The 17,968-nt window shown below is 53.5% G+C and overlaps 1 protein-coding gene across 4 annotated transcripts in view; it reads right to left on the bottom strand.

Annotated features, from left to right (window-relative positions):
- Nucleotides 1–17,968, bottom strand: part of AGAP1 (ArfGAP with GTPase domain, ankyrin repeat and PH domain 1) — a 556,588-nt gene that overhangs the window by 481,506 nt on the left and 57,114 nt on the right. The window lies entirely within an intron of this gene.

The raw sequence follows: 17,968 nt of genomic DNA on the forward strand, positions 1-17,968 counted from the left end.
GCCCGTCTGCAGTACTCACGCCGGCCGCCACCACACAACATGACCACCGGTGAACATGACAAAGATACACACCACAAAGTTCTTCAAAGCAGAGATGCTGGGTCAGCTCATCAACATTAGGCAATGCTTCCAGGTCACGCAGAGACCAAATGCTCACTGAGCACTCAGGGTACCACCTCCCCGCTCCCAAACAGCAGCTTAATAAGAAAAGCCTGAAGAATGAAATGAGTATGGTGCTTGATGGATTGGACAGACTCACGGCACAGAGGTGAATGAACAAAGCCCAAACCCTACTTCTGCCCTTTGTCCACGGGGAACCTGAGGCCCGATGTCACGCAATATACCGAGTGTCGGCAGCACCGTGACCCTGGCCTCTGGGTCCCCAGCCTGGTGCTCTGCCTGCAGGTCCCCAGATGTTTCGCTCTTGCCAAAAGCTCAGCCACCTGATGCCAACTGCTATTCCCAAAGCAGCTTTCCAGCTCAACCCCTGGGTGGCAAGCTTGTCACTTGAATGTCTCAAGTCACTGTTCCTCCACAAGTGCCCCAGAGGCAAGATCATGCTGCACGCCCCAATTCCAGGTCAGACTCTTGGGATGGAGCTGCTGCAGGAAGAACTCAGTATTTCCAGATAAGATGGGTCTTGGTCAGCTCTGGCTGCTGTAACAACACGCCACAGACTGGGTGGCTTAAACAAGAGATGCTTATTTTCAAAGTTCCTTTTTTTTTTTTTTTTTTTTGATGTGGCCCATTTTTAAAGTCTTTGCTGAATTTGTTACAATACTGCTGTTTTACGTTTTGGTCTTTTAGCCACAAGGCATGTGGGATCTTAGCTCCCCAACCAGGGATTGATCCCACACCCCCTGCCTTGGAAGGCGAAGTCTTAACCACTGGACAGCCAGGGAAGTCCCCTATTTTCATAGTTCTTGAGGCTGGGAAGCCCTAGATCAAGGCACCAGACAATTTGGTTTCTGATGAGAGCTGCTTCCTAGCTTGTGGAAGGATGCTTTCATGCTGTGTCTTCAAAAGATGGAGAGAGAGGTCTCTCTGGTATCTCTTCTTATAAGGGCACTAATCCCATCGTGGGGCCCCCACCCTCATGACCACATCTAAACCTAATCACCTCCCAAGACCCCACCTCCTAATGCCATCACACTGGGGTTTGGGGCTTCAAAATGTGGATTTGGGGAGGACACAGTCCATAGCAGGGTACACCAAAACTTTGTCATAAGTTGACCTTCACGGCTACAGAAGACGAGAAACTTCTCTTCTGCTAAATCCTCAAATTACCTCTACCTGGCTCAAAATCATCTTTGGTTCTTCTAGCCAGGATCTGTCAGCTGAAAGTGGCAGGTGAGTGTCAGGAAACTGGCCATGGACATTCACATCCATCGGTCTGCCTCCTCAAGCTACATCCTCACTGAGGGCCACGTGGACCGCCTCCACCACTCTGCACCTTCAGCCCCGCAGGTCCCTCTGCCTGCAGATTGCTGAGCACAGCCAGCCCCTGGTCACATGCCGCAGCCTGGCCCGTCTGTGCCTGTTTCCCTGGGTGCTCGGTTGGAACTTCTACCTCTGCTGGACAGTGAGCTTGGGGTTAACAGATACACACGACTATATATAAAACAGACAACCAACAAGGCCCTACCGTACAGCACAAGGAATTACACTCAATATTTTGTAATAACCTATACGGGAGAAAAATCTAAACAAGAATATATAACTGAATCACTCTGCTAAACGCCAGAAACTAACACAACATCGTAAAGCAACTGCACTTCAATTAAAAAAAAAGAAAAAAAAATCTGTATATTCAGTGTGATCACAACAATGTACAAAAAAAATCTGTGGGGACTTCCCTGGTGGCGCAGTGGTTAAGAATCTGCCTGCCATTGCAGGGGACACGGGTTCGAGCCCTGGTCCAGGAAGATCCCACGTGCCACGGAGCAACTGGGCCCTTGCTCCACAACTACTGAGCCTGTGCTCTAGAGCCTGTGCACCACAACTACTGAGCCTGTGTGCCACAACTACTGAGCCCGCATGCCTAGAGCCCGTGCTCCGCAACAAAGAAGCCACCGCAATGAGGAGCCCGCGCACCACAACAAAGAGTAGCCCCTGCTCGCCGCAACTAGAGAAATGCCATGCGCAGCAATGAAGACCCAAAGCAGCCAAAAATAAATAAATTTATTTTTTTTAAAAATCTGTGAATGAAAAAAAGAAAAATATTCTTTTCAGGGAACATTGTTTTACAAGACTGGAAATCAAGAAGGAAAATGATGTGGCTTCAGCTTTATGAGACGCTTTAGAGAACACCCGTCCTGTACCAACAGGAACAAAGTGGACAGTCACCTAAGATGCAGGGTTAAATGGCATCCCCAAATCTAGAAAGGAGGACAGATCTACATATACTGTGTTCTCCTGGACTGGTCAAGGTGTCATGGAATTTACAGGAAGGCATCCCTTAATTTACTGATGCTATTAAATAATAAATACACACATATGTAAAATGTACGTAAAACCTTCTAAAATTCAAACTGCCACGTGAACACCATTTGACCCTGTTGGCCTCACTCACGTGCCCTGTTTCTTTCCTACGTTACATGTAGGATGCCAGGAAATGAGTTTGCTGCCACCACTAAGATGGCATGGGAGCCAGCAGGGGCACTGGAGCTGGCTGGGAGCAGGGGCGGGCTGTGTGGCCTGGACCAGTCATCCAGCTGCCGCGGGTCAGCCTCTCCGCTGCCAAGCATGGGGGTGAGTCTCCCCAGGGTCCTGTGACTCTAACAGGAGGGTTTCACCGGACCCAGGGGTCAGACAGAGGCACAAACCTGATGTACTGATTCTGAGTCTGTGGCTCGTTCTGCTCTGGGACCTTCGGTATCACTAACTGAGACGTCTGCCATCCACACAACAGTTCTGACCCCAAACGTGCAGGGTTTTTCCACACCAACACCGATTCTCCAATTCTTCGGACAGCAACTTGGCGTCCGAGCTTCAAGTGAGTTCTGACGCCACCCAGAATTAGTGTCAGACCCCACAGGTTAAGGGGCTGGTCCCACAAGGTTGCCCCCGCCTCAGGTGCCAATGAGAAACAATCAGATACCTCCCATCCTTCTGAACGACCAGCTATAAACTGGGGATTCCCACCTCCCCTCCTTAGGTTTGATAATTTGCTAAAATGGCTCACAGAATTTCGGAACAGTTTACTTACCAGTTTATTATAAACAGCCGGACAGAAGACATGTGTCCGCAAGTCATGGGGAAGGGTGCAGGGGCTTCCGTGCCCTCTCCAAGGGCGCCACCCTCCCAGTACCTGGAGGTGTTCACTGTTCAGGAGTTTTTCCAGAGATTAATCTCCAGTTTCTCTTCCCTTCCCGGAGGTCGGGGGGTGGGGGGGAATGAAAGCTCCACCTCTATTTACTTGGTCTGTCTGGTGACCACCCCATCCCGAGGCTATGCAGGGCCTCATGCTGTGAGCAGAGCAAGGCGGGAGGATGTGGGGAGTCCAGAGGGCGGGGGAGCCCCAGCTGGGGCAGGGTGGTGCTGCCCAAGGGCGGGACCCCAACTGCCCAGAGAACTAGCCCGGCCTGCAGGAACCAGGGACTCAGGCCCTGGGGTCTGATCACACTTCCTTACAGCAGGTACTGCGACGGTGGCCGGACACCTGCAGGGGAGGCCTCGAGTCATGGTCCCCGTAGGAGCTCCAGGGCAGCAGCCTTCGGGGGCAGGCGCTCAGTGCAATTCCAGTGAATGTCCTGGAATTGTGCACGTGTAAGAAGCTGGGTCACAGAGCACAAACTCAGGAGCAGGCAGCTGAAGGACCAGCTGACCCAGAGAGGATAAGGCGGAACGCGGAGGAGCTCTCAGCAATGCTAGGAGGTTGTTAATGCCTTTTCATTGCAGTTGTCCAGCAAAATGCAGTGAAGTTCAGGGCTTACCTAGTGGTGCAGTGGTTGAGAGTCCACCTGCCGATGCAGGGGACGCGGGTTCGTGCCCTGGTCCAGGAGGATCCCCCATACCGCGGAGCGGCTGGACCTGTGAGCCATGGCCGCTGAGCATGCGCGTCCGGAGCCTGTGCTCCGCAACGGGAGAGGCCGCAACAGTGAGAGGCCCTCGTACCGCAAAAAAAAAAAGTAAAAAAAAAAGAGACAGGTTCTCTAATATTTTTAATCGTGGGCCACTCACCCCATTGCTTGCCTTAGATTTTCAATGCTGGTTATAATGTTTAATTCCATAAACATTCTAAATTTATACCTTGTTTTTTATTAAGGACGTAAAGAGAGCACCAATCTGAGAAATGACAGCGTCCACTTCTGGGTACTGATTAGCAATGGGAATTTTGGGCCCAGGTGGTGTGAGGAATAAATACTACACATGGGTCAGTCTCTGAACCAACAGGCTCCAAGACAAGACCCCACTTCCCGGGGCCAGTGAGGCCGAGAAGGGCCGAGCCAAGGCGAGACCACAGACCTTCCCGCTACGTGGGCCCAAGCCCTGCGGTGCCCCCCATTTCCTGAATTACCTGAATCTGAGCACCGGGTTTGCTCACAGACTGTTCTCACCTGGGTGCGGGCAGAACCCTGGGCTCAGAAGCATCAGGGTCTCTTTCCATTTTCCCCTTTACTGCATGGGGTCCCTCAACATTTGAGCCTGTTCCCCCGCCTGTCAAACTGAATAACAAAGCCCACTCTGGACGGTCGCTGTGAGGGTTGAATGAGAATACACGTAAAGGGCTGCTTGGCCCCAGACAGGCATCCACAAGTGGTCATGTCACTGCGCTAAGATCCCTTCTGACGGTGTGCGGTGGACTCAGTTAGCAGGCCCACAAAGACGTCCACTTCCTAGTGCCCTGAATCTGTGGATACGTCGCCTCACAGGGCAAAGGGGACTTTGCAGCTGTGATGAAGTATCTTGAATGTAGCCCGGATTAGGCACTGGGCTCAGTGCCGTCACAGGGTCCTTATACGAGGGAAGCAAGAGAGGAGAGTCAGACAGGGCAAAGGGACGATGGAGCAGAGGGACAAAGAAAGAGACTGGAAGATGCCCGGCTGGCTCTGATGTCAGAGGAAGGGGCCAGGAGTCAAGGGAAGCGGGCCAGCATCCACCCCACACAGACCTCCCGGTGCCACGACATCTCAGGGCTGGGCGCTTTAGGACGGGCCTTGACCTTCTGATAAACCTCAGCTTCCGCCTCAGAAAAAACAAGGCGGACTCTGTTCCAATGGGTTGTGCGTCTGCTCAACAAGACAAGAAGCGTAAATGCTTAGCAGAGCCCAGGGCAGTGCAGACAGCAATCCAACAGCGGCTCTGGATTCATAAACAAGGAACTGTGCTTCCATCTGTAAGCACCCTGCTGCCCTCAGACTAGCTGGTAGGGCTTCTCAAGACCCAGTCAGGGACGAATTCCACATTGGCCTCAGTCTGACAGCTTCTGCCTGCGGGTAACCCCTTTCAGGATGCCATACAGGGGTCCTGATGGCACCAGAGCCATCGCAAAGTCAACAGGCAATCCCCACGGAGGGCACCAGAAGTGGAAGGGCACTGGCAATGTAACCCACCCAACACGCTCTGGGACAACCTCCCTGAGGGCATCCACCCAGCAAGTGGCTGGCTCCACAGCTACCTTCTGGAAATTTCTCAGCTGTGACCCACAGCTTCCTATCCCCACCCCTGATCTCTAGGTGAGCATTTAGACAGGTAGCAGCCCCACCAAATGGTACCAGCTGGGAAGCAGGTTGCTGAGGTACCCCTGCAAACACGGCATTGAGAGCTCCCAGCTGTTGCCCGGCAGACCCCTGACCTGCAGACACACGGTTCAGGTAGAGCGAGCACAGTCCCCGCCAGTGGAGAGGCCCAGGCGGAGAAGGGACACAGGAGGAGAGCACAGTCCCAGCAAAGGTGCAGACGTGGTGAGAGGATGAGACCCCTCACAGGGTCAGGCGGCTGGAGGGAGGGCAGGAGGAGGGCAGGGCTTGGAGATAAAGACGAAAATGTCAACAGGCAGATGGTCAGCCCCAGCAGTGCCCAGTGCTGGCCTCCCAGCCGGGGAGAGGGTCGTTGGGCTTGAGAAGGGATCACTGGGGAGAGAGGCCATGGCTCGGGCTTCTCTTGGGACAGACAGGTTCTCTCCCAGAAAACAGAGTGTGTCTCCGCCTTTTCCCAGGATCTCCACTTCCAAACATCCTTCCAGCTCAACTGTGACAAGAAAGAAAAGAGGGGGGCTTCCCTGGTGGCGCAGTGGTTGAGAGTCCGCCTGCCGATGCAGGGGACGCGGGTTCGTGCCCCAGTCCGGGAGGATCCCACATGCCGCGGAGCGGCTGGGCCCGTGAGCCATGGCCGCTGAGCCTGCGCGTCCGGAGCCTGTGCTCCGCAGTAGGAGAGGCCACAGCAGTGAGAGGCCCGCATACCGCAAAAAAAAAAAAAAAAAAAAAGAAAGAAAGAAAGAAGAGATTCCAGGGACTTCCCTGGCGGTCCAGTGGTTAAGACTCTGCTCTTCCAATGCAGGGGGTGTGAGTTCGTTCCCTGGTGTTGGTTCCCTGTTTCCCACATGCCTCCCCGCCAGAAAGCCAAAATATATATAAAAAAAAAAAAAAACAGAAGCAATATTGTAACGAATTCAATAAAGACTTTAAAAAAAAAAGAAAGAAAGGAAAGAGGCCAAGACACCAGCCCACACACCAAGTTCTGCCTACAGCTGCCCGCTGGCCTGGGGTGGGAGTGGGCCCCTCCTTAGGGGGATGGACCAGGGCAAGAGGCCCACGTAGCCCCTGAAGCCAGGCTCGGGCCTGTACTGGGCTGAAGAACGTCCCTCCAATTCACATCCACCCGGAAGACACACACAGGGAAGTAGGTCATGTGATGACAAAGGCAGAGACCGGAGTGATGCAGTTAGAAGCCAGGGGACGCTAAGGACTGCCAGCAGACCCAGAAGCTGGAAGAGGCAGGAAGGACCCTCCCCCGGGGTCCCTGGAGGGAGCACGGTCCTCTGACACCTGATTTTAGACTCTGGTTCTCAGAATTATGAGAACAGATTTCTGTGACTTTAAGCCACCCAGGTTGTGGTCCTTCATTCTGGAAGCCACAGGAAGCTAACACAGGGCCTGTCAGGCAGGGACTTCTAGGTCCACACACACTGGACCCAAAACGCTTCCTGCCTCATCTGCGTCCACTCGTGTCTCCCTCCAACAGATTCTCCCGCGTGCCGGCTGGGTCCAGTTGGACCACATAGATATGAGACACGGAGACGAAGCACCTTCTCTCACACTTAGAACCTGCCCTCCACTTCATACAGCGAAGAGGTTGCCCAAAGTCATCAAATGGCACCCTCGCGGATGTGCATTTCCTTGTTTATAAATGTTTATCTCAAAAGAAAAAACAACTGGAAACCGATCTCCAACTTCAGTTAATAACAGATGATATGCACGTGGCAGCACTTAGAGGGAGATGCACTGAAGTCTGCAATTGACTCTGAAACGCATCCGAAAAACGAAACAATGGAGGGATGGACAAATGTGATCAAGCCAGCACAGCTACACGCTAACTGCAGAATCCAAGTCGTGGGTATACAACTATTCACTGTAAAATCCTTTCCGTTCTTCTATATGTTTGAAATTTTTCATAATAAAATATTGTAAAAAAGAGTACAGTGGCAAGACATCCTTTGAAACTTTCTGGAAATCAGTGACATGAGAAGCTTTGCGTAGATACACTTCACAATGGCCTTTTAGGAACCTTTTCATCACAAATAACAAAGCAAAGTGCATCTTCCTAACAGCACTGGGATACATGAACGCCTGGTGGGTTCCTCCCAAGAATCCCCTCCCACATGTCACATGGTCAGTCAGGTAGCTGCTACACTGTGAAAGAGGGCACTAAAAAGATGAACCTTTTAAAAGCACCCCCTTAATGCCCTTAAAACAGATACCGCAAAGCTAAGCGGGGCTCCTCCACCTTGGTTTACGACGCCGGGAAGGGGCCCAGAGCTCCACGGGGAGGGAGCTAGTGCCAGGACCCGGGTGATGGGGATCCAGACTGACACCTGGCCCCAGGTCTGGCTCACAGCCAGCAGGCCCTCGATGTGTTAAATGGATGAGTGATGCCAAAACCCAATGTTTAGGAGAAGCACCTGAAGGCATCCTCACAGGCACCGATGCTTCCGCAGAACGTGCAGAAAGCTGGTCTCGGGTATTTGGCCTGAGAAACTGGATTAAAATCCTTCCCCCATGTGAGGACACCGGGATGCCTCCTTGGCCCACTGCACGGCAGACAAGACCGATGTCTGTGGAAGGTCATGCTCAGCCACAGTTGCAGCACCCCCACTCCCCCGCCCCCTCAGAGTCTGACTGCTCGAAAGCAAGGCTCAAGCCTGCAATTTACACCTGGTTCCCCAGTCCAAGGAAAGCATCCTAGGATGTCACGTCTTGGTCCTTAGTAGCTTGACCACTTTAAGATTCGATGGATAGAGGCCAGGGTCATAATCATAAAAAGGTTTTAAAAGGTTATGTGGGGACTTCCCTGGTGGCGCAGTGGTTGAGAATCCGCCTGTCAGTGCGGGGGACACGGGTTCGAGCCCTGGTCTGGGAAGATCCCACATGCCGCGGAGCAGCTAAGCCCGTGAGCCACAACTACTGAGCCCGCGTGCCACAACTACTGAAGCCCGTGCGCCTAGAGCCCATGCTCCGCAACAAGAGAAGCCACCACAATGAGAAGCCCCTGCACCGCAACAAAGAGTAGCCCCCACTCGCCGCAACTAGAGAAAGCCCGCGCACAGCAACGAAGACCCAACACAGCCAAAGATAAATAAATAAAATAAAAATAAAATTAAAAAAAAAAAAGGTTACGTGGGCTGAGAAAATGTGCAGGATGAAAGGTAAGTGCCAAGAGGAGGCCCTTCTGACTTCTCTGGAGACCACTTCCCCCAGCAGAGATGCACAGACCAGCAGAAGCAGCAGGAGCACCACCTTCTGTCTGTGGAGAGGGTCCTGGGGCCACACAGAGCCTGGGTATGGGAACCAGAGACCCATACGGACCACCTTCTCATTACGGTCACGTGACCTGTAGCAAGCTTCCCCACCTGCCCAGCCTCAGTTTCCTTATCTGTAATAAACGGATGATACCACCCACTTCATAGGGATTTCGACAAGAATTAAATCAAATAACACTCTTGAGGAGCTGGCACAGAGCTTACCACCTCTGAGACACTCAAGAAGTGCTAGTTTCCTTCTCTCTCTCTTGCAGGGGCCCCTTCCCAAGCCCCAGCAAAGTTAATTAGGATCAAGAAAATACGGCAAGTTCCTAGAATTTACCCAGAAATCAAAGAAAATCACCCTACCAAGAAAAGGATGATAATTTATTATAACAATCCAAGTCCCCCAGGGTTGTAATCTATAAAGAGAGAGTTCTAAAACTACAACTTCCTGTCCGATTGTAAAAATAGAACAGTGTTTGTCAAAGATCCTGGATCCAATTAATGCATTCATTTTCTCCAGAGAAGGAATCAAAGCCTCTCAGTTTGTACCCATGCGGAGGAAACTGGGAGCGACGAGGGGGCCCGGGAAGCTTCTCGGGGCCACTGCCATTGCCTGGGTAAGAGTGAAAGCAGGGTGACTGAAGCCACAGCCCCAAGGATGAGGGTCCCAAGGCAGAGTCCAGAGGATGGGTGGGGCAAGGCACCCCCAGAACCAGAAGAGAAGGGGCAGGACAGACAGAAAGACTCGCCATCCCTAGGGCCTGGGGACACGGAACGGGCCTAGAGCTCACAAGTGTGATCAAGGCCAGGCGTGGTCTGGGGGCACAGCTGAGGGCTGGGGGCATAGCTGAGGGCTGGGAGGAAACACTACAGCATATCCAGTCCCACACCAGGCACGGGGCGCAGATGCCTTCTGTAAACTGCACGGCACCCCAGGACATAAAGACGTGCACCGCAGCCCCCCACTTTACAGATAAAGCAGGGCAGCTGACTTGCCCAAAGGTCACCCATTTCAAAGGGGCAGAGCCAGGACTGGAGCCGGGGCAGACTGTTAGTTTTACAACAGAAGCTACAGGGCAGGAGGGTTTCCAGAAAAAGACCAAAAGAGAACCCCTGGGTCTGGCAATTAGACGGCCACTGGAAAGCTCCAGGAACAGGGAGAGAAGTCCACGGTCAGGGATTGAGGAGGGAACTGGGGACTTGGGGGCTCAGGGGGTGGAGGGGTCATGCAGCCAATGCCATTCAAGAACACACACTCCAAAACGCACAGGAGAGGCCACGTCCCCGGCCGTCCCCGTGGTCAGGGCTTGGCACTGTCCTAAAAGACCTGCATCTCTTCCTCATTCCTCAACCCCACAGTGGCGAATATGTACCCACACCCTATAATCACTTGATTACAGACATAATATGTTATGATTTGACTACACTGCCGGATTATTACAGTGTGAGAAAATACAGGAACTGTTTCCATTACGCCTAATGTAACAGATGAATAAAGGGATTGCTTTCAATCATGGTGAACGGCCTCAAATGCTGATTTCCTTTAAGATGGTTTGAGATCGTCTCTGATGTGCAAAAACTTTAAAACTAACACAAACCAATCTCTAAGCTCACAGATTTTGTCACCATTTGTTGGGAGTTTTGTATGTCTGCTCATCTCAATAATGTCACAGAATTAGCTAGTTTGTTTGGACAAAAACCTCAAGCTCGTCCATGGAAGAGCCATATGTGTGAAAATTTAAAGCCTTGGTGGAGCAGTGGTTAAGAATCCGCCTGCCAATGCAGGTGACACGGCTTTGATCCCTGGTCCAGGAAGATCCCACATGTCGCAGAGTAACTAAGCCCATGCGCCACAACCACTGAGCCCGCACAGCACAACTACTGAAGCCCACGCGCCTACAGCCCGTGCTCCACAACAAGAGACGACACCTCAATGAGAAGCCCGCGCACCGAAACGAGAAGCCCACACACCGCAACGAAGATTAGTCCCCGCTCGCCAAAACTAGAGAAAGTCCACGTGCAGCAACGAAGACCCAATGCAGCCAAAAATAAATTAAAAAAAGAAAAAAGTTTAAAGCCTTGGGTTTTATGAAATAGGATAAAAGTCAAGCTCAGAGGACATAAAAGAAGTTGCATTTCAGCCTGGACTGGCAGGCAGCCCCTTCCTCTGCAAACAGAAGCAGCTTAGGTTCAAACCTGTCAACTTTTAAATCAAAGGCCTTGGTTTCTGCCTCATCACTAAGTCAATTACAGTTCTAACCTGAAAAAGGTTTTTAATGGGCCTTTATTTGAGTTCACAGATATTTTCCCCAAATAATGAATTAGCAATTTAATCCTCTTATATCCTCACCAGACAGGCAGATGGCAAGAGCCTCAGGAACACTGCCCGGGGGCCGGGACAAGGGTCGAGGTCGGCCCAGGAGGGACCAGGCCCTCCGCTCGCACCCCCAGGTCAGCAGCCAGAGGAAACACCCGATAAGGGGGTACCCGGCTGCACACCTGGATCTATTGCGGGGAGTTGAGAACAACCCTAACATGTCAGGGAAACCCTCTATCTATCCCCCCACCCCAAAGCAGCAGAAGACATCTGTAAGCCCTCCCATTCTTCCCCCCCATACCCCGGCAGCCTCCCAACCTCCAGGGTTTCTCAAAGTCACTTGTTTGTTGATAGTTTCGAATTCAAGACACAAAGAAGTAACATTGGAAATGGTGGCTAGGTCCCCAGCCAGCTTACGCGGCCTCTCTGGCTAGAAAGGAAGCTGAAATACTGCGTCCACGCAAAGAAAACTGACCGGAAAGCAGAGCCAGGGTAAGACGATTACCTGACAACACAAGGGCTCCACATGCAGACAGGCCATCCCGCAGTGTTCAGTCCCAGGACAGCCCACCTTGGTCGCCTCTCCCCTCCAGCGGCTTCTCCACAGAGTCCAGACATAACACTTGGAGGAAGCACTCAAGTCCTTTGTGCTGAGTCTGGTCAATATTTTTTATGACTTTTCCAACAAAACAGGAGGAACTCTGACAGGGCGTGGGGGGGGGGGGGGGGCGGGGGGGGGGAGGCACGCATCCAGCAGTGACCTGAGCTTCCTGGAACATCACTTTGTACAGTAGGGCAGGGGTCCCCAACCCCCAGGCCATGGACCGATACCAGGCCGTGGTCTGTTAGGAACTGGCTCGCACAGCAGCAGGTGAGCGGCAGGTGAATGAGCGAAGCTTCGTCTGTATTGGCAGCCGCTCCCCATCGCTCGCATTACCTCCTGAGCTCCGCCTCCTGTCAGCATTATGAGTTGTATAATTATTTCATTATATATTACAATGTAATAATAACAGAAATAAAGTGCACAATAAATGCAATGCACTTGAATCATCCCGAAACCATCCCCCCTTCCCCAGTCCATGGAAAAAGTGCCTTCCACGAAACCAGTCCCTCGTACCAGAAAGGTTGGGGACCACTGCAGTAGAGAATGTAACACCTGAAGTTGACAACCTCTGAAAAGGTAAGTTTATTCATTTCCTATTGCTACTGCAAGCAACTGTCACAAACATTAAGGGACTTCCCTGGTGGTGCAGTGGTTAAGAACCCGCCTGCCAATGCAGGGGACACGAGTTCAAGCCCTCATCCAGGAAGATCCCACATGCTGCGGAGCCATAATGAAAAACTGACTAATCTTCGAGAACACGCCTTGCAGTGACAGACACTCCCACTAACACCACCGTCACCCTCGCTTGCCCCGCACGAGGCGTGCTCTCTGCAACGCCTCACCACCTGCCAGAGAGATGGCCACCAAGACCCACGACCATGAGCGCTCAGCTCCCTGGACGATTTCCAAACAGTCTCAGGACACTCATATCACCCCCATCATCATATCCTCAGAAATTCTAAGCTGGCAAATACGTTATTTTTTTTTAAAGCCTTCTATGAATTGTGTAATGAACTCTTTCCCCCTAATTACAAACAGACCTGTGTGAGGCTATGGTAATGCACTCACAGAGCTCAATTCTGTGTACGCTGTACTTCAACCCCCAGTACCTTGGGGCTCCTCGTGAAATCAATCTGGAAAGTTATCTTTCTGGCTGAGACTGTAATCATACTATTATAAACTACAGCACTTGACAGTTGCTGCATCTCTCTAATCAAACCTTCCGAGGCTGCGCCCTTTGTGAGGAATGGGGCCCTGATCCCATCATAACATTGCTCCTCTGGGAAACGCAGACAAGGCTTCCTGGAACTCAGGGTGAGGGAAAGTGGACTGGACTCTCTGGGGCCCTTCTGCTTCTGACGGCTAGGACTGGAGGGTAGCTGGGATCAAGTAGAGAGAAAGGAAGTGGATGGAGATGGGAGAACATTCCGGAAGGGCTCTGAGTATTTTCTAGGACTTGAGAGGTCAGATTTCAACACTTCTGGTTTTCCTGGTCACATGCTATTCTTAGAATCAGAGGTACCAGGAGACAGGGCCACCGAGATGCAGACACACAGAGAGGCCCCCAAGGGGCAAAGGCCAGTCAGACGTGGACAGCGGCAGACGCGAGGAGGAGGTGCCAGAAAGGGTTTTCAGGGGAGGGAAGTGGCTCAAAATACAGGGGAAACAGGTGGCTAACGTCATTTGAGGGAAATACGCGACGAGGACAACAGAGAGTTAAATAAGAAATAAATCATGAGGGCTTCCCTGGTGACGCAGTGATTGAGAGTCCGCCTGCCAATGCAGGGGACACGGGTTCGTGCCCCAGTCCGGGAATATCCCACATGCCGCGGAGCCGCTGGGCCCATGAGCCACGGCCGCTGAGCCTGCGCGTCCGGAGCCTGTGCTCCACAACGGGAGAGGCCACAACGGTGAGAGGCCCGTGTACCACAAAAAAAAAAAAAAAAAAAAAAAGAAAGAAATCATGAAATGGGGGAGACAAGGCAACCTGCGTCCAAAAGAGCCAAACGCTCGGGGCTCCTCACCCAGAGGAGGAGAATGTGGGCAGTCCTACGGCATCAGTGCACACACACACTCACACACAGAGACACATGCACAGAGGGAGACAGAGACACACAGACACAGACAAGCATGCATGCACACAAAGAGACAGACACACAACACAGAGACACACATACTTAGACACAGGCGCACGCACACACACACAACAGACACAGACACAGACACGTGCGCACACACAGGCGTGCACTTGCACACAAAGACACACAGACACACACATAGAGACACACAGAGACACACAGGCTCACAGGCACACACAGGCTCACACACACACAGGCCCATGAGGATCTGAACAATCTCCATGAACGTGCCTGCTTACCTTGTCCCCCACCCCACCCCGAGTACAAAGCGATACCCTTTCTCATGCAAGGGGACCTCACCCCTCCACAAGGCAGCCCTGGTGAATGGTACTCCTCCCACTTACAGACGGGGCCTGAGGCTCAGGTGGGCTGAATACCAGGGCCCCGGCCAGAAAAAGAGGCGAAGCTGGGACTCAGGCCCGGGCACATCCTCCTCTACACCCCCTACGGTCCCTGCTCTCAGTCCAAACCTACCACTTTACAAACAGGTGAGTGAACCTGTCCAGAACCAAAACATCACTCACATGAGGCAGGGCTGGAGGAAGCACCGACGTGGACCTCAAATGTCACTTAGTGCAATAGTTACGTGCAAATCAAAAACGCCTCTGCAACAGAGCTAAGCGGTCACTTTCACACATGGGACCAGACACACAGACAGGAGCCGCTCCAGGCTCAGGTGGTCTGGGTGGGCTCTGGTCCCACCAACTGCACTGTGGCCCAGGACAAGTTCAGGAAACCTCTGTGCTTCCCCTTCTTGTCTGAACAGCAAAGCAAGTTCTAGTTACAGGATGGTAGAAGGATTAAGTGGGTTCCTTCGGGTCATGCATCAGGAGCTCTTGGCACAGAGAAAAAGCCAACAAAAGTTCATCCACGTCACTGCCACCATCATCAACTCTTATTTTCCATGTCTTATTAGTTCTCAAAAGCCAGCATCTTTGGGGCTTCCCTGGTGGCGCAGTGGTTAAGAATCCGCCTGCCAATGCAGGGGACACGGGTTCGAGCCCTGAGCCAGGAAGATCCCACATGCCACAGAGCAACTAAGCCCGTGTGCCACAACCACTGAGCCTGCGCTCTAGAGCCCGCGAGCCACAACTGAAACCCACGCGCCTAGAGGCCGTGCTCCACACAAGAGAAGCCACTGCAATGAGAAGCCCGCGCACCGCAATGAAAAGCCAGCTCTTATGGAATGAGTTCAGACTCCATTCCTTTCACCAAATCAAAATAACGCCAAGCCTCTGCCCAGCGCCGCTGTCTTGCTGCGTTGTTTGCCAGCACCCATAGCACTGATCCTCCCGAGGGGAGGGACCGAGCAAGGCTTTCCAGCCCTAAAATAACATCAACACACTGCAAGGAACAGCTCTGAAGAGCAGAGACGTGTGTGAATCACAGGGAAGGAGTGAGGGCCTGGGAGGGTTTGGGCAAACCCGTGGTGGCTGGCTCAGTTGCCCACCCTTCCCTCCCATCCCCGGTCTCTCACCGGGACCCACTGTGAAAGCCTGCAGGACGCAGACCTGGTTGGCAAGGCAACAGACCCACAGTCTCCAGCATCCTTCCCAGACCACACCAGAGACCCCGGGTCCCTGCCGGTTGGGAAACCTGGGACGGCCCTTTGGGCTTCCACCTCCAATCTCCAGAAAGCCCTGGGGCCACAACGGTACCTGCTAAATACTTGGGTCCTCGGAAAACAATCAAGCCCGGCTCCAAAATAATACAGCCTAGCTCAAACCTGACTTCTACATCCCCCCGCAAAAAAGCAAAAGATCGCCTGTGTCCAAAACGAACGTCCACACACACAGTGCCATGGGGTAAGTAGTGCACACGGACACTGGTCTCCCGCTCACAACGAGGCCACCGCTCAATACACAACCAAAAGCATTTCTACACTCCTGACCTCACACCTTGGTAGAGAAAAAGTTAAATGCAACTTACGGCACTTTCTAGGGCAGCTGAGTAGATGAACACACGTTGGTTTGGATGGATGTACACATATCACTTTACCCCCATGTGCACACGCGGAGGCAGGGGACACACAGAGAACAGAGTCCCCACTGCAGTCTGCAGGAGGCTCCAGACGCCCTCCCTGCCCAGCTGCGGGTCATTCACGGGCCCTGACACCCGGGCCACTCTGAGCACCGTAAGGGTGGAGGTTCAGGCATTCGTGGCATCTCCACTGACGCCCTTCTCGGGGCTGTGCACCCCAGATTCCCACGTGGTTCACCTATGGGCCGGGGAGGGCCGGGGGCTGCCCCCAGGCATCGTTCCATCCTGGAAGGCCTTGGCGTGGGCAGCTGGGACAAGCCTGGCTTGGGCCATGGGGCAGGGTCCTCCTATCTTGTCTGTGGCCACTGGAGCAGTGGCCGAGTCCTAGAAGGCAGGTGCAGGCCAAGGACAAAGGGACTTGGGGGGTCACAGGTCTGTTCCTGAAATGAGGCCAGTGGGCAGCAGAAGCCATGACACCAAGCTCCCCAGGAGACAGCTCCAAGAAACCGGGGGCCACCTCCGCTGCTGGTCAGGCGACAGGCACGGCCAGGCTGGCGTACACACCCCTCCCGGCTCAATGCCCCCGTCCCTCCTCCCTGAGCGAGGCTGCAGCCGAACCCCGCTCTCCCCGGAGGCTCCTCCAAGGAGCAGCTCCCGCTCACAGCCCGCAGAACAACTCAAGGACAGCGGCAGGCAGGCCTGGGAGGCCTGCTTTCCAGTCTGAGTAGCCCAGCCTGGCCGGACACGGCCCAGAGGAGGTGCCCCAAAACCTCAAGCAACCTCCTGGCCAAACCCGCAGCGGCCACTGGCCGGCCTCAGACCAACAGCACGCCACCCACCACGAAGCTTTTAACCTCAGTGACTCGGATATGGGCAGCGACCCCCAGGCCTCTTCTGTGAGCAGCTCAGCCAAGCACGGCCTCCACTCAGGTATGAATCACACAGCGAGGCAGCTGACAGCGAAGCCGAAGTTCACACGTGTGCCCTGGGGCAACGTCCTCCTATCTTACCGAAAGCAACCTGACGACAGGACACGAGGGCTGAACCGATGGTGAACACGGCTGCCTCCTCCTGCTGTGCACAGCTTGGTGGGCGTGAGGGGTTGCTCCCTGCACAAGCTTTCTCTGCTCGCAGCAGCCAGGTCCCGGCCCCCGCCAGCCCTGGATGCTGCCCTAACACGCGTGCACCCTCCTGACAGGTGCAGGACGGCTACAGATGAGCACCTCCCTGTGCCCGCGGCCGGGCGTCAGGCACTGCGCTGGGGACGGGCTTCACTCAGAGACTGGAAATGGAGAACAACGGGATGGGCACAAGTGAACAGGGAGCCCCCTCCTTGGTTCTCAGCTGAGCAGACCCGCCACGCTTGCAGGACGGCCCACGGAGCAGGACTGCAGGCTCTCCGCATCACAGAGGGATGGGGACGGCTAGAAGGGTGGCACTACAGAGCAGGCAAACCTCCGGCATCTTTAAGAAGCAATGCTTTCCTCACTAACCCAGATTCCTAAGAAAATGATCCATCTGGAAAGAAGACCCACAGAGCCGCGGTAGCTCTGCCTAGAGGCACCAGGAGCCTGGGGCCCTCCACCCCATCCGACCTCGCCAGGGCTGCCCGGGTTCCGGGATGCTGAGAACCCAACTGCTCACACCCACCCCAGGAAACCACCGCCCCACACCTCCCTACGATTCTATTGGCTGGAGAGAAAGACTGTTTGACAGACTCAAAAAACATTTCCAAATGGCATCAAGGCTCTCACAAGGCCCTCCAACTTACAGGAGTGTAAATGGAAGTCTCTTCCCTCCCTGACCAAAGCTGGAGGCTGCCCTGGTGATGCCCCAAGCAGTCCGGGCGCAGGAGGCCAAGGGTCAGGCAGGGCCTCTGGTTAAAAGGCTATGGCAGGGCAGCTGGGTCCTGGTCTTCTTTTCTTACCAGGAAAGCTCCAAGTGCTCCCCGGGTCCCCTAGAGA

This window comes from Delphinapterus leucas, chromosome 8, assembly GCF_059928025.1.
Source record: "Delphinapterus leucas isolate spDelLeu-1000000601 "Yukka" chromosome 8, BTC_Dleu_Yukka2, whole genome shotgun sequence".
In the NCBI taxonomy this organism is placed as follows: domain Eukaryota; kingdom Metazoa; phylum Chordata; class Mammalia; order Artiodactyla; family Monodontidae; genus Delphinapterus; species Delphinapterus leucas.